This window comes from Tachysurus vachellii, chromosome 5, assembly GCF_030014155.1.
Source record: "Tachysurus vachellii isolate PV-2020 chromosome 5, HZAU_Pvac_v1, whole genome shotgun sequence".
NCBI lineage: Eukaryota > Metazoa > Chordata > Actinopteri > Siluriformes > Bagridae > Tachysurus > Tachysurus vachellii.
Window position 1 is genome coordinate 19,364,692 of NC_083464.1, and position 15,309 is coordinate 19,380,000.

General features: G+C 40.2%; 1 protein-coding gene across 3 annotated transcripts in view; it reads right to left on the reverse strand.

Moving 5' to 3' along the window:
- Positions 1-15,309, reverse strand: part of sema6e (sema domain, transmembrane domain (TM), and cytoplasmic domain, (semaphorin) 6E) — a 144,518-nt gene that overhangs the window by 120,807 nt on the left and 8,402 nt on the right. Inside the window, exon 1 of one of the 3 annotated variants that reach the window (XM_060870232.1) lies at positions 10,726-10,742. The exons of the other annotated variants lie outside the window; for them this stretch is intronic. The gene's annotated coding sequence lies outside the window, so the exon portion shown is untranslated. Of the gene's footprint in view, positions 1-10,725; positions 10,743-15,309 lie in introns of those variants that run through there. 3 annotated transcript variants of the gene reach the window in all.

Consider the following 15,309-nt stretch of genomic DNA (forward strand, 5'->3'; position numbering starts at 1 on the left):
TCAAGTATCGGTTCTGATTGTAATATCTGCGAGAGCATGTTTGGGAGTATGAATGGGATGAGGGGAGAGAGAGAGAGAGAGAGAAAGAGAGAGAGACAAAAATAAAACATTATGTGGGTGAATTCATTGCAGAGGCTCCCCGCATTCAAATCCAAATCCGATCAGAGGCAAAATGGTATTTGAGACCAAAAGAAACGCAGTAGAGGACGAGGTGTCCGAGTGTAAGGACAAGGGCAGTCCTCATCCAGCAGCAGAGACATTATGTAGAGTATTAGTTTTCCTGATTTCATTTTATTTTATTTAAGTTCAAGTTCTTTTTCATGTGTTCAAGTTCACTTCGCTGCTCTTTCCTACAGCACTTCCACACGCAGGTGTGTTTTTAGAATCACTGCACTGCTCCAATATTCTCATCATGTAGAAATCTGTTTGTGACAAAGTCCTTCACCAGCATTTCAGCTACAGTATGAGATGCAGTGTTGTGCACAGGAATGGAAGATACGATATCAATTTCATGATGAATTTTAGGGCTCAATAAAAATAAATTCTCTGCACCTTATCATCAGACATCTTAAAATGGTGTACTGTTTTGAATTTTTTATAAATGTAAAAAAAAAAAAAGATAAATAGCTTTTAAGAGCTGTTTTTTATTTTGCGGAAACATACTTCTGATGTCTCGCACATTTCTTTCCGACAATTTTTTTTAAGTTTCATCCTTTTTCTGTTTCTCAATTTTTGTATTATTTTGTAAACATTCTTTTTTCGGTTTATTTTTTCTTTCACTATTTCCCTATTACTCTGTGAAAGGGGATTCAAGGACTTTGCAGTGTTCATTTATTTTATTTAGACATTAAAAATAGCAAGCATATTTTTAAAAGGTTCTATTTTTTTTTTTAATCAAGATTTTTATTGTAGAAATGTTTTCAGATATCATGACATTTTGCAATATTACCTGTCCTTGTATCGCGCATAAATATATCGTTCGTCTGGCTCTTTATCTGTTCAACACTAAACTGCATGCGGTGCTAGTAGTGACAATGTGACAACATTGCCGGACTTTTTCATTTTGCTCATTTTCATCACTGTTTCCAATCCAGACTATCTATCTATACACACACTGATTCCTCGGTCTAGTAAAACCAGTTCTAGTGGAGATTAAACATAGCTCCAAACTAAAATCTGTTTTTTTAAGATGTCAATAGAAAGACTCTTGAACCCACATGTCTACTCTGCAACAAATAAAGTAACTTCTAACATGAAATCTGCTTGTCCCAGACACCTGGGCAAGTGATTTATCCACCAGCCCTCATTCCCCAACAAACACCCCAATTTCTCAATGCTATCAAGCTGGGGTCTCTGCAGTTGGAGATTTAGTGGCAGTATCAGGCCATGTCAGACTCCATCGTAAGGTCATTCATCACCAGGTGGGTGCAGGTCATAAGAGTGAACATTGTTCAACCTCTGATTGCATAGAGTGGGTTCGTTTGAGAACAGCTACAATGGGGGAGATATTGTTCAGCAATCAACCAGAATCAATCTGCTCAAGAGTACCAGTACGAGAGGAAGTGTGGGTCATGACATTTCCGGTGCTCTGTGTGTCCTTGGTGAAACATTCACACACACACCTTGTGCCAAAGCCCTGAAGCAGCTAAATTTCTGCAAACATCTTAGCACGAGCTGCTATTCCGATGAGGGGAAAAAACATTGCTGTTGATTGCAACAAGAAACAATTAATACAGAGCCACTGTTTAAGCAGCGCCGCAAGACCTCTGCATGTAAATCATCGGAATCAGAACAGCACATGAGAGCTGTTAGTAAGGCCCAGGCACAGCATGACAGAAAACATCCAGGCTAAAATCTCTAAATCAGGTGAGCAGGTCAGCAACTATTACAAAGTATGGCACTGCACAGAAACCCTGTAAATAAATATATTCAAATAGTCATAAGACTTTCATTTCTAATGGGTGACTAAATTCTAAAAAAAAAAAAAAAAACATGAATGGGTTAAAAATAAAAACAAACTAATAGCTTGATGTAAATGACACCGTGTCACATGCAACATTGCAGTCATGTACACATCGATGACTTGAGCAATGCAAACATGTTTGCGTCATATGATCGCAGCATAACGTGAGTGTGCAGTTAATAATGCAGTTCTGTCAATGCAGCTGATCAGGCTGGTTTTTCTGCATTGCCATAACAGCTCCATGAGGTCTGCTTAGAGAAGCCTTAATCTAGCGAAGGCCCACTTTGTGAACTGTTCAATATGGAGTGAACACAATGCTTAGCAAACGCATTCTGAGGGATGGTTTAGGGGCCCACAGAAATTTAGGGGGCTTTTTTACACACTGAGCAGGTTCACATTGAAACATCAGTGCTCCACGAGCAAGCAGCCACCAATCAGTTAGCATTCAGAAACATGCATTATTCTAGTCTGATTAAATCACAAATAAACAAATGACTCTGGTTTGGAGTGATGAAGCAAAACGCAACAGCAAATGAAATTCGATGTTGTGTTGTGTGGAACGTGTGGTCTGAACAAGCAAACAAATTGTGCTAGATGTGAAAATATCAATCTTTTCTCTTTTTTTTTCTTCATTGAAGAACTTCACCAAAGTCCTGTTGGTCTGCAGATTAGGTATAGACAATGTGGCATCAAGCAGTGGCAATCAGAACCACGCGGTTTAATAGCTCTGCGCTTTCTTGACGAGTGCACACTTTTCTCACAGAGAGGGTAGAGGACTAATCCATTGCCCTGAGGGGCCACTTACATTAATTGGCAGGTTGTGTGGGCACTGCTGTAGCATTAAACCCATAAGAGGCAGACTTCCTTCTCGTCTGGAGTAATGGGTCCTTCACACCCATCATCCCTTTATTCCAATCAGTTCTTTGAGCAAGTCAGACCTCTTGAATGCTGTTACAAATTGTTTAGTTAAATTAGATGATTGAGTCACAGAACGAAAGAGAAGCACAAAGACAAAGCTAGCACATCTTTGTTGACCAGGATGAAATAAAGACTCCAGGCACTGGCACATTCAAAGAACACAAAACGGTTTATGTACAGACCTCAGTCTCTGGCAGCCTCAGCAAGAAATCAAAAAAGGAAAAAAAAAAATAACACACATTACTGCGTTAAGCAGGTCATTATTTTATGGTAGGGAATATGAACAAAAGTAAGTTAACCCAAGTTGTGGAAAAAAATCTGGCGAGCCAGCCAAGGTTCTTTAACTTCGTCCTCTACTTAAGATAATTGCTTTTTGAGCATCTAATTGGTGATGGGGTTTTTCAATTCCCCTTCACCCTCTTTAGTACAGACAGACTTGGCAGGGAGTGAAGTTAAAACAGATAAAGCCAGAGATCTACAGTCATTTTATCTGAGGTCTTCTCTCTCTGCCTGAATACAAGCAGGAATATAGGCCAATAAACTGTAATGCAATGAGCTTCAATTTATAGAGAGGTCAGGAAAAGCACATGGTGGGAGAGAGAGGGGAGGGAGAAAGAGAGAGCGAGATCGAGATAGAGACAGAGAGAGAGAGAGAGAGAGAGAGAGAGAGACCAAATTCAGAGAAAGCTGTTTGGGGAAGAACAAAAAAGGATTCTTTTCCCCTCTCCCATTTATAACAAATCAATCACAAGGAAACAAATGTTTGTCATCCTCATGGGTATGCACATAAATAGTAGGATCCATTATTAACCCACAATCATCTCCTTCTGCCAGGATGTTATTGAAAAAGGCCGTTCTGGCCTGTTTTGGACCCACAGGATGAATGGGTGGTTGGAAACATATGGCATTAGACCCAAAGCAATGCAGAGCAGGATTTTTAGTCACGCCACTATACAGTTTCAGAGAGAACTGGTGTTTTTGACACAGATACGAAAGACCAGATTTACTGACGCACACAGCACATGTAAAAATGAGAAAATCTGCTCTTTACTACTGGGTCACAACAACCGATATTTGTCTCATTAATTCTGTACATAATATTGGCTACACTGCTAATGAGAGCTACACGACCAGGCTTGTTGTGGTTAAGAAAAAAAAAAACATTCTCAATTAAAGCTAAATTATCACATCTTAATTTCTTCACCAGAAAGAAACATTAACCGTACCCAAATACACTCTATATAAAAAAGCTACTTCTGCTTTTTAAATTAGAAATACTTTTCTCATTTTTCTTTAGGATAGTAGATTCACTTCAAATGCAAAATGGAGGTTTAATCCTGCCCTAGATATCAAACCTCCACTTTCCCGCCTTCCTAGCTCTGAGACCTCGGGTCTTACTACACGACAATGGGAAGTTTCAGGTAAAGATTTGTGCTGAGCTGCACCTCCATCTCCTCCTGGTTTAAGCCATCACTTTGAAGTGCAGTGATGGAGAGCTTTTGAGATAGCCTCATCCTCGTGGGGCTCCGGTGGAGACGCACAGGATTACAGAGACCCGGAGGAGTCAGTGGAGTGAGTGGAGGCCCTGGTTTGCACACGGGGGTCTGAGAATTCCCTATTAACTCAGGGACGGTGGCTTAACGAAGAACTAAGGGCAATAAAGAACACACAGAAGGAACAGGCTACAGTGTTTGTCAGAAAACAATTTGTCAAGAACAGATGTGTGTGTTCTTCACTTCTGATTTTAGTTTCTGCTTTTGGTTTTTAATTACAAAAGGAAGGATTAACTCTGAGGTTTCTGGGAAGGAACATAAGAGTTTATCAAACTGCTCTCATTCACCTCAATGCACATACAGTTCCAAAGCAGTATTGGCCAAAGTGACATATTAGCACAGGCCAAAGTGAGAAATTGAAGTGTGTATGCACACAAACGCTTACGTTAAGCCGTAACAAAAAGATTATTTAACAGTCACTCAGCCATGATTCTAATTCGCCCACTACTAAAGAACAATAGGGTCTTTAGTCTCTTTTCTACTGAGCCTCCATCCATACCGGAATAGAACTCACAAAAAGGTGAAAACTATGAAAAATAGGTCTATAGCTTGAATTTTTATTATATTATTTCTTTATACTTCTCCTTATGTTTACCTTCTGTTCTATGTTTATGTTCTGTAAAGCTGCTTTGAGACAATGTCCATTGTAAAAAGTGCTATACAAATAAACTTGAATTGAATTGAATAGGTTTACCACAGCAACCCTTCTGATAACAGAAGTTAAGGAGGGAAACAATCATTTATAGCACATGAATGACAACTGAAATGGTGTCATATAACGTTCTAGTAAATAGTCTTTTCTGGAAGAGAGGGAAATTGTGTTTGGACAAAGGATCTTAATTGAAGAAGCTGAGCTGAGGAATAAAGATGGTCAGTGGCAAACTTGCAGGAGTTTCTCAGGCAGTTCGAGTGTTGACTATACTGATTTAAAGTGTACATGTCAGCAATTTAAACATAAACATATACATATACAGTGCAGTTTGTATGGAAAAAAATGACTGATGGCCCCTGAACCATTTGTCGTCTCATTTTCTCCCACCGCAGGATTATCACTGACGAAGTGGCATATAAGCAACACTGACACGGAGGTGGCAAGATGTACAGTATGTGTGTTTGAGATACAACTGTCAGTAATGACGGTGCTGAAAGGGTTTTCAAGCACCTTAATATCACTGCTAGCTTTACAAACAGCCCAAAGATATCTAGCAAACAATCCAGACACTGACTGGTTATGGGCTAAAGCTGCAATTTCACTGACAACCAACATTTATATCATGATTTTCTTCATTCTTTGCCAACTAGATACGATGTGGATACACAAAAATGGAAGAAAACCATGAATTAATTTCATCCTTTCATATACAAGCTCTTTATGAAGTATAAAGAAACATAAAGCTTGCTTTGCTAATCATCTGGTGAATGTATGTAACTAGCATCATTAGCTTGCTCTGGTGATCTGCTTAACATATGCTGAGGAAAAGTAATGTGTGTTCACAGTATAGTGGGCTGAGGACTATACACTCACAGCTTCATTTAAGTTCAGAAAACAAATAATACGATGCACAGCCAAAAGTCCCAACAGAAGCTTTTCTTCAAACACACCCTCACAAGACAAACAATTTGAAAAGAACTCTCATGAGGTGATGACCCAAAAACGTAAGGTGAGGAAATCCTAGAAACACTGATCCACCTCATATAATCTTACCACAAAACGCCTACTAGCATATCAATGTCAGGTCTGTGTTGATAATAATTCAAGGTAGCTTTAGTCATTAGTGTGATTGAGTGTATGCTAGAACTAAAGTTGGACGTGGAGCTCCATTTGCTAGCTCCACAGCCTGCTTTCTGATTCAAAGTGATTAAGAGAGAACAACTCTAACATCTCCAGAAAATCAATGAGTCCAATTACAGATGTTTTTGGCAGTGCAGAAACCCTGCAGAGACCAAAAAAAAACCCTTGTATTAATTAGGTGAGAGCAGCTCATGATCGCGCAATTTGGTTGTACGAAAACAGAATGGTGTAGATTCGTTTTCGATAAGGAACATTGTGTCCTGGGTAAACACTTAAAGAAGAAGATTTTTTGTAAATGTTAGCTTACCTAAAATGATGTGGAAGCAAGCTAAGTCTGGAGGATCACACAATAAATCTTTCAGTATGCTGAAAAGTCAACACTGCCAATTCTACATGGGTTACAGTCAAACCCAGGTGCGTTGGACTCATTTCAATAGAACTAAACAACAATTTATCCAATCCAAAATATATATTTGTTTAATATTGCAATAACACAAACATTCTTCATATTGACCTCAGTGGCCTGGCTAAAAGATATCATCTCTTTATCCAAGCCTGCATGACATGTGAGGAGTTGGAATAAACGTTTTAGTGCTTGGCACATAGTGGCACTGGGACGGATGGCAGTTTTGACAGGCGTGAACAGAGGGAAGCTGGCTAAACCCACACATTCGAGATCAGCAGACTTAATAAGGCTTCTGTCCATCAAAGTCAAGAATCTGTTCACCCAATTATAAATGCCTCTGTTTTCTTTGTACCGGTATCTCATACGCTGTATTACACTGTCTTTCTTTGACAACTGGTAGTGCCAGTGACGTATCTAAACGCACCCACGTTTAGAGGGACCTAGATTGAGAGCCTTTAGAAGACTTCCATATGGCTTGAATGGAAAAAAAAAAATATCACCATAAGCTGCCAAAGCAAATCAAAGCACTGGTGCAGAGGAGTAAAAACAGCACAGGAAGAGAGAGTGTCAAGAGAGGATGACTATGCTGTTCAATCGTCTGTGGGCACCAAGGTCAAATCCAAGCATGCATCTGGCTAGCCATCTGCTCCCAGCAAGCACTGGAGAGACCCTGCCACCTGCATCAGCACTCTGGCCAATCATCTTGTTAGGTGGTAGCATTGGTGGTGTGTGTATGCACGTATCAATGTGTGTTTGTGGTCCCCAGGGATTAAAGGTCCACTCTTCTATGCTGAATCCTTGGGGATCTGCAGCAGGTGGGCTGTTGCAAGTATTTTAGACAAACACGCAAAGAGATTTCTTCTATCTTTTATCTTGTCTTTTTTCTCCCTCGCAGCATAAAGCATGCTTCATAAATCTGTTTTAGAAATGGGTAGAAATGGGCAATTTTCTACAGCAGCTGTTAAAAGGCAAATACGGTTGTCTGACTGTATGGTAGTTCCACTCATACGGTGAACCACCAAGAAGGCTTTTTATTTTTTCTTGAAAATATTCACCAAATATTTGGTGCATTCTAAAAGCTCGGCGGTCTGTCGAAAGCTACACTGTCGAAATGACATGAGTAAGTGTTGGGCCACAACCAACCCTCTAGAGCAAAACAGATCAAATTTAGCTTGAAATCTGGTGAATGTAAAAGCCCTAGCATATAATTTACAGAATTTTCATAGTCATCAACCCCTTCAGTAAGCCCTTGTACCCTGCGGATGGGGACATGGTCAATGTGGAAGAGTTCACTCTGGTCAGGAGATGTTTCATCACAGGAAAAAAACGAGCAGTCATATTAACTTCAGTGAGTTTTTGCTCTAAGACGACAAGACGAGCCAAACCACCCTCACCAGCATAATAAAATTGATGATATAATAATTCAGTTCATCTTCATTTGTATAGCACTTTCAACAATGAACCTTGTCTTAAAGCAGCTTGATAGGAATATTAAAAGTCTGAATAAAAATGACAAAATTTAAAATTAAATTCATATTGATCCCTAATGAGCAAGTGTGAAGCAACGCTCGCAAGGAAAAAACTCCCTGAGACGAGATGAGGAAGAAACCTTGAGTGGAACCATCCTCATCTGGGTAAAAATAATTTATATCGATATTAAAACTATAAATATAAGAATAACAGAAATTTGAAGTTACCTCAAAATGTGTATTCATTTCATTATTGCATTGTATAAATGTAATGCTTTTGTTAAATGGGCATCAAGGTAAAGCGCCATTGACGTTTAATAATATAGGCCTTCAAAACAGGTTAAAAATAGATTACAGATATAATTTGTTTCGATCAACTCTATAGTCTACTACTGTGGGGATTTCTAAAGTTTCCTAATAAGACCACTATGCCTTAAAGCCACTTGCACTTTATATCAAAACACAGCTGTAGGTAATTGAATTTATTCAATCATTGCTGAGTGGAAGTGCTTTTCTTATTTCCTTCACAGCGACAGAATAGAGGTTGTTGTGAACTTTAACATGCGTGCTGTAATCTGCACACTCCGCATTTACAGAAAAGCCCAAAGACAACACGTGTAGGCGTGAAGGTGTGGCTGTTGATTCAATCATTTATGACTAACTTAGGATGTTAGGAGCACGAACACCTCAGTACAGAGCCATGGACGGTATGGCCAATGCCGAACGGACAGTATAAATATTTCACTGTTAGAGTGTAACAGCAGGAAAAATAAGACTTTCTTCGGTTAGTTGGTTTATTTGATATTTTCATTTTTCAAATTGAATTGATTCAATATGAATCACATTATATTGAACGTTTTGTGAGCTTTCATTTTATAATTCTCTGGGCATTTTATTTAAAATGAACTCATTTTAATTTTGTTATTAAAGTAAAGATATTTTGAGAAGGTTTTGAAGATGTTATTTTTATATCAAGACGTTCATCCTACAGCACACATCCTGGAAGAAACTTATCTCATGAAAACGTGTAAAATGTAAACATTAGTGGAGAAACTGGATCACTACCTCACTGCTGAGACTGGCCCCATACGCATAGCTTATATAAGATAGATTTACATTTAGGGCATTTGGCAGATGCCGTTACTTATCCGGAGATACTTACATTAATCTGATTTATACAGCGGAGTAGTTGTGGGTTAAGGGCCTTATACAAGGGTCCAGCAGTGGAGGCTTGGTGGTCCTGGTATTTGAACTCAGAACTTTATGATCTCTAGTTCAACTTGACCACTGAGCTACTACTTATTACTGCATCTCTGTGGATGATACCATTAAGAAATCATAAAGACAGCTTAGGCCTCCGATTGCCACTTGGACTGCAATTGAAAATGAAAATTTTTCCACTCAAGTCTCCATTAATAAACTGCAACAAAACAGACTTCATCCTGAAGCTATATATAATATCCCGGTTACATAATGACCCCTTTTGTACCGTATAATACACAGTTCTAGAAGGGAAATTCTTCATAATCACACTGGTGGTGTTATTCAGATGAGAATAGCTTCACTTTTTTGGTCTGGTTCCTCTCATGATTTGTCACCTCAGGGAGATTTTCCTCACCACTGTCACCTCTGGCTTGCTCACTGGCCAGCTCACATGTGACAAGGTCCAATGTCCAATGTTAAAAGTGCTATAGAAATAAATTTGCGTTGATCTGAACAACCTCTAGACTGTAGGATTCCAAGTGCACACACTGGCTCAGTGCCCATAATGTTTCCATGGTGCTTTCACAAGACCTCCCTATTTTCATCATTTCTCCTCACCAGTTCACTGGAAACCCCTTAAGTGCTCAGAAATCCCACACAAACAACTTCATGCCATGTCATCAAGCATGTCAGCACAGATCCTGATAAGTGTGAATCGCTTAGAACGCTTTCATTTTTTTTTTTTCATATGATAATATCTGTGTCTAATGTCCGTAGGTTTCACACGCAACCTACTCTGTGCTTATCATACACAATCTACACACAGTCACTTTAGAGTTAACTCTTATTAAACCGTGATTGGAAAACTAAAGTAGGCGTTTTGTTGCCATTTCTCAGTTTCGCAGTATGTGTTAATCCAAATATTGTGTTTCCACAAAATCTGATATTAATGATGTCATCGCCTAAAAAATAGATGATTATGTGGTAAAATATGCCTGTATCACACACCATTAACTCCTCGCTGCCCCCAACCTCCTACACACCTTCCTCAAACAACCTGGGAATTCATTTGTCCTCAAACAACTTTTTTTTTTTTTTTTTTTATTTGCAGGATTTTGTATTTGATTTGCACTGTTCAACTTGTCAAGGCTGGGAAAAAAAAGAAAAAAAAAAAAGAATGAAAAAAAAAAAAAAAAAAACCCTTTTCCCGCCACACAACACCCTGAGGTGACCAACTAGCCCAAGATAATGTGGCTGGCCACGACTTCAATTTTCTGCCAAATCAAACCGCATTTTCTTTAGAGAATGCAATTGTGTTCCAAAGAGGCAATATCAACAAAAGATTCGAGACGTCAGGAGGAAATAAAGTGGGTGATTTCCAGTCTGACATTTCAGCAAGTTGTTTCCCCATTGGTTCCTACCTCAGAGTTCATCCAGTGATCATGACACAGAGGAGGAGAAATACGCTGGATAAAACACTGGATCTCTCCAGGAAGTCGTGATATTCCTCAGTCTGAGAGAAGACACACACACACACGCAAACACACACACATGTATATACACGTGGCATGTAACAGCAGGCATAATTTACAATGCGCCATTTTTTTGTGATTTGTTGTGAAGTGAAAATCAGATGCCTTCAAAAGAATTCGTTTTTGACTTTTTCAGCACCGTCATTCATACAGCACTAGCGCTCGTTGCCAAATGGTCCAAAGAAAAAGGAATTCATAGAGAAAGTGCTGTCTTTTGCGCACGATAAAATGAAGCACTGTTCACTTAACATTCATTATGGACAGAATTTTAACCAAATCTCTACAAATCCAATTCTGAGGCTATCCAAATCTGTGTAGAGTGCAATCTGTTCCTTCAATCTGCTGCAAGTTAACACTCCTCTCAGCCAGTTTTCTTTTACTTGTGCAGACCTGCAGCACTGGGATGCTCTACAGCGCTACCTCGCTCTTCTTTTGTGTCTGAGCTTGTGTCTGTGTCTGTATGTATCTCCTTTAACAGTCTCTGCAACTTCGGTCCTGCCCTTCATCAGCGTGTCTGTCTCCTGACAAAGAACAAAGTGCATTAAACGTGCTTACATCATTCACACACACGCACACACACACACACGCGCACACAAGCACGCACGCACACACACAAAGACGGCAGACGCGTTTTGTCTCTCTGGAGAATAATAGAGACAATACACGAAGAAACTCTGATCTAATTACAGTCATGTTTAATATTGTAAGATAAGGTTCGACTTACAAAGCTCCCCTCAGGGCAGGCTAAATTGGTTATGCTCTTGGAGAGAGGTTTCTTAATTCGAGGAATTAAGAATCTATGAATTATAGACCAGCAGAAAATGTTAAATGCTTTTTTGTGGCATGTGACTAACAGTGTTAAAGCTGCCTGAGAAGAAAGCAGAATAAGAAATGACCCTGACAAGTCTATATTAGCAAATTTCTGATTTGTGAGTGCGACTAGTCATCGAGCTAGGACGTTCATCCGAAACGCACCGAGTGCCGTCAGCGTTCTGGCGTGATTCCGTAAAGCTCCTGGTGGCTCATTTACAAGAGCAAATCTAAAAACATACCCAATTCACTTCAAGGCCTCGAGCTCACCCATATATTTTGTGGACGACTACAAAACGGCCGACTCGATATCAACCCGCAGCCTGAGTGCTGTGTCTGGCTCAGTCTGGCTTTTAAACCTAAAATGAAACTATCGGCGAGCATCTGGACTCAATCCAATTGCAGTGCAGCTCTTCGTGCTTTGTTGCCAAGCTGCAGCAGGCATCCTGTAGCCAGGATCAGCTAGGTGGGTGTTTGAGAAGCATTTCTCTCAGGCTTTTAACACAGAAACGAAAGCTCAGGAGGAGGCTGGTTATCTCCTGCTCCCCGGAGTTCGGGTGAAGGGAAAGGTTTGACCATTTTTCTATGCCATACTATGTGATTCTGTATCTCTGCAGTTTATCTTTCACTGCTCCAAGCCTCCCTCAATAAACGTGTCTTACATTACTGGAGCTAAGAATAGCCAAGAGCAGAAAAGCAGAGGGATAGAACTCGAACGAATCACTGTTGATTTGGGGTTCATGTGATATGTTTTGGGCAGGCAGCCAGCATGTTATTGTGTTTTATGCTTTACTGAACTGGTTCCAGGAGGTTGCTTCATTTTTTCTTCATGTCTTTCCTCCTCGGAAAAATGATACTCTCTACAACTCAAAACACCAAGCTCACTTAGAAGAATGCTACCAGCAGTCTTAACGACATCCTAATGTCCTAGCCATCAGAAGGCTCTAAAACGTCAAAAACGTAGAGGACACAAAGCACTTTGAACAGGGGTACAGCTGTACTCTTCAATTCAGCGCTATTTCTAAAGTTCTTTTAACAACATATATCCAATCCGGATTAAGAGCCCTAAAGAGAAAACCAGAGGCAACAGCGGCAAGAAAAAACTCCCTGAGACGAGAGGAGAAAGAAACATTGACAGGAAGTCTGTGGTCTTCTGGGTGACAGCAGATAGTGTCTACAGTCTTATTGGGAGAAACTAAGGACAATGCGGTCAGAATGTTTTTGAACATTTTGTTAAAATAAATAAATTAAATAAATAAAAAAAAATGTAAAAAACCCTTTAACGACACTTAACCTGCAGCAGGTGCAGGTTTTACAGTCCAGGCTTCACGGTGAGGCTGCCAGAGACTGTCTCTGTTTCTAGTCAGTTTAGGTTTGCATCTATAACCATGTAATAAATAGTTTCATGATAAAAAGTTTAATGAATGCAAAGAGAGAGAGAGAAAAAGAGAGAGAGAGAGAGAGAGAGAGAGAGAGAGAGAGAGAAAGAAAGAGAGAGTGAGAGAGAGAGAGAAAGCGAGAGAGAGAGAGAACGCGAGAGAGAGAGAAAGAAAGAAAGAGAGAGAGAAAGAGAGAGAAAAAAGAGAGAGAGAGAGAGAAAGAAAGAAAGAAAGAAAGAAAGAAAGAAAGAAAGAGTGTGAGAGCAAGAGAGAGAGAGAGAGAAAGAGAGAACGAGAGAGAGAGAGAGAAAGAGAGAACGAGAGAGAGAGAGAGAGCACAGCTGTTCAGCTTGGCTTCACCTCAGCACTATAACAATGCGTGTCTCAATGCTGCTTTCTGCTTTAACAGATTCCTGGAATAACATCCTGCATGTGTAGGGCCTCTTTTGTTAGCCACAGTGTAGATTTTGAGAATAAATATATCTTTCGCCAGGAATTCAACATGACGCCTGCAGAAAACCTTAACTCGCTGCGTACAGTACTTCTCCTCGGCTCAGTGTCGAAGGCACATAAAGTTGACCCGGAGCATGGAACGCTGACAGCAGCACGGCACGTCCGATCAGAAGAAGAAATCTGTTCCATAACCAGCTGTTTTTTTTTTTTATTATTCTGAAGAGCAGCTCTAGTTTGATTAAATCAGACCCATGAGGCAGGAGGACTTAGCAGCTCATCATCTGGAATAAAGCTCTGAGCTCTAGGAGGAGCTCCTAATGCACAGCCAGCTGCAGTTCTACAGCTCTTTATACACATATAAGACACCAGCACATAAACAGGCTGAATAGCAGTGCCGGCAACTTAAAATACATCTAAGCACAAAAGGGCATGTCCATTATCTTTTCAGTGTCGTGTCTGTGAGAATGAATTCATCGGTTGTAAAATTATACTAAGAGGAGACATGAACATAACTTTACACACATCCTGATCATCTGATCAAACTAGTTTACACTGCACTGTAATCTAACTAGAAACCCTGTTGTGTCAGTATGGCTGTGGTGAATGTGCACGTCTCGGCAAGAAACAATCAACCAAAAACTGAGAAGATCCTGCTGACTATGGAGATAAAATGTCTGCTTTAAAATACATAACATTTGCGTAGAGTACCGAAAAGATTTGCGTAAGAATACCCCTTTGCCCTGAAGCTGCCTATTAAAAGAAGAAGCACAGCTCCGTGTCCTGTTTTGGTCTCCGACAGAGCTTGCTGAAGATGTCAGGTGGAGAGTAGAATGCGAGCAGACATGTTGTGAATGCCCCGCTTTCTGCTCCTTTCACTAGCACATTCCTGTCTACCTCTGTTCTTCCAGGGGGCAAATGATCTGACCTGAGCTATCGCCGATCCCTGCCCCCACCAGTCCCGCTGACGAAAATCAATCTCTTTACTATTCAGGCCATGCTGTTGCCCCTGCTTAACTGCTGACCCTGTGACCTGACAGGATTGTGTTGGGAGGAAGACTGGGATTTGGGTCAGCCCCTTCAGTCTGGTGGGCGTCAGACTGTCCAAAACAGTAATAGAGACGAATCAGGACAGGTTGGTCGTTTAAAAAAAAAAAAAAAAAAAGAGAGAGAGAGAGAGAAAGAGAAACAAGACATAACAACCGGGTGGTCCTTTTCCAGCTGGCACCTTGACATGGTAACACATTTTTAGCCAGCCGGTTTTCACTTTCTTCACTTGCCTGAGTGAAGGAAACCGCAGTGGATGTGGCACTGACTGAGAATCGTCCTTGTCACCTCTCTGTGCAGCATCCTTTCCACACTCAAGGCCATGATCTTCTCATAGAGGACCAGCAGGATGTGATTAACATGGAATAATAGCTCAGGAACAAGCCTGTTAACCAACCATAATATCAAGCGCACTGCCGAGAAAGAGACATACAATTTGCCTTTTGTGTTTCATTTCCCCAGTTGCTGACAGCATGCGATATGTGAGATTTATGGAGGAGATCAGGGTGCTAGTTTAACCAATGAAGCGTTCAGTGTTACAATAAGCTGCTGCTAGAAACGCAGAGGAAAAAGATAGCGAGAGAAAGAGGTGATTAGCTCTTTTACTCCCTCTCCAGGGTGTTATCATGCTAATTTAGAGAAGGAAGGAAAGAAAAAAAAAAGAAAAGAAAAAAAAAAAAAACACTGTTTGTCTGAATTGAAAATAGGACAGATGCCCACAGAGCACAAAAGCTTGGTTAACTGAGCATGTTTGGCTTATTTTTTAAGGAGCAAATGGAAACGCATG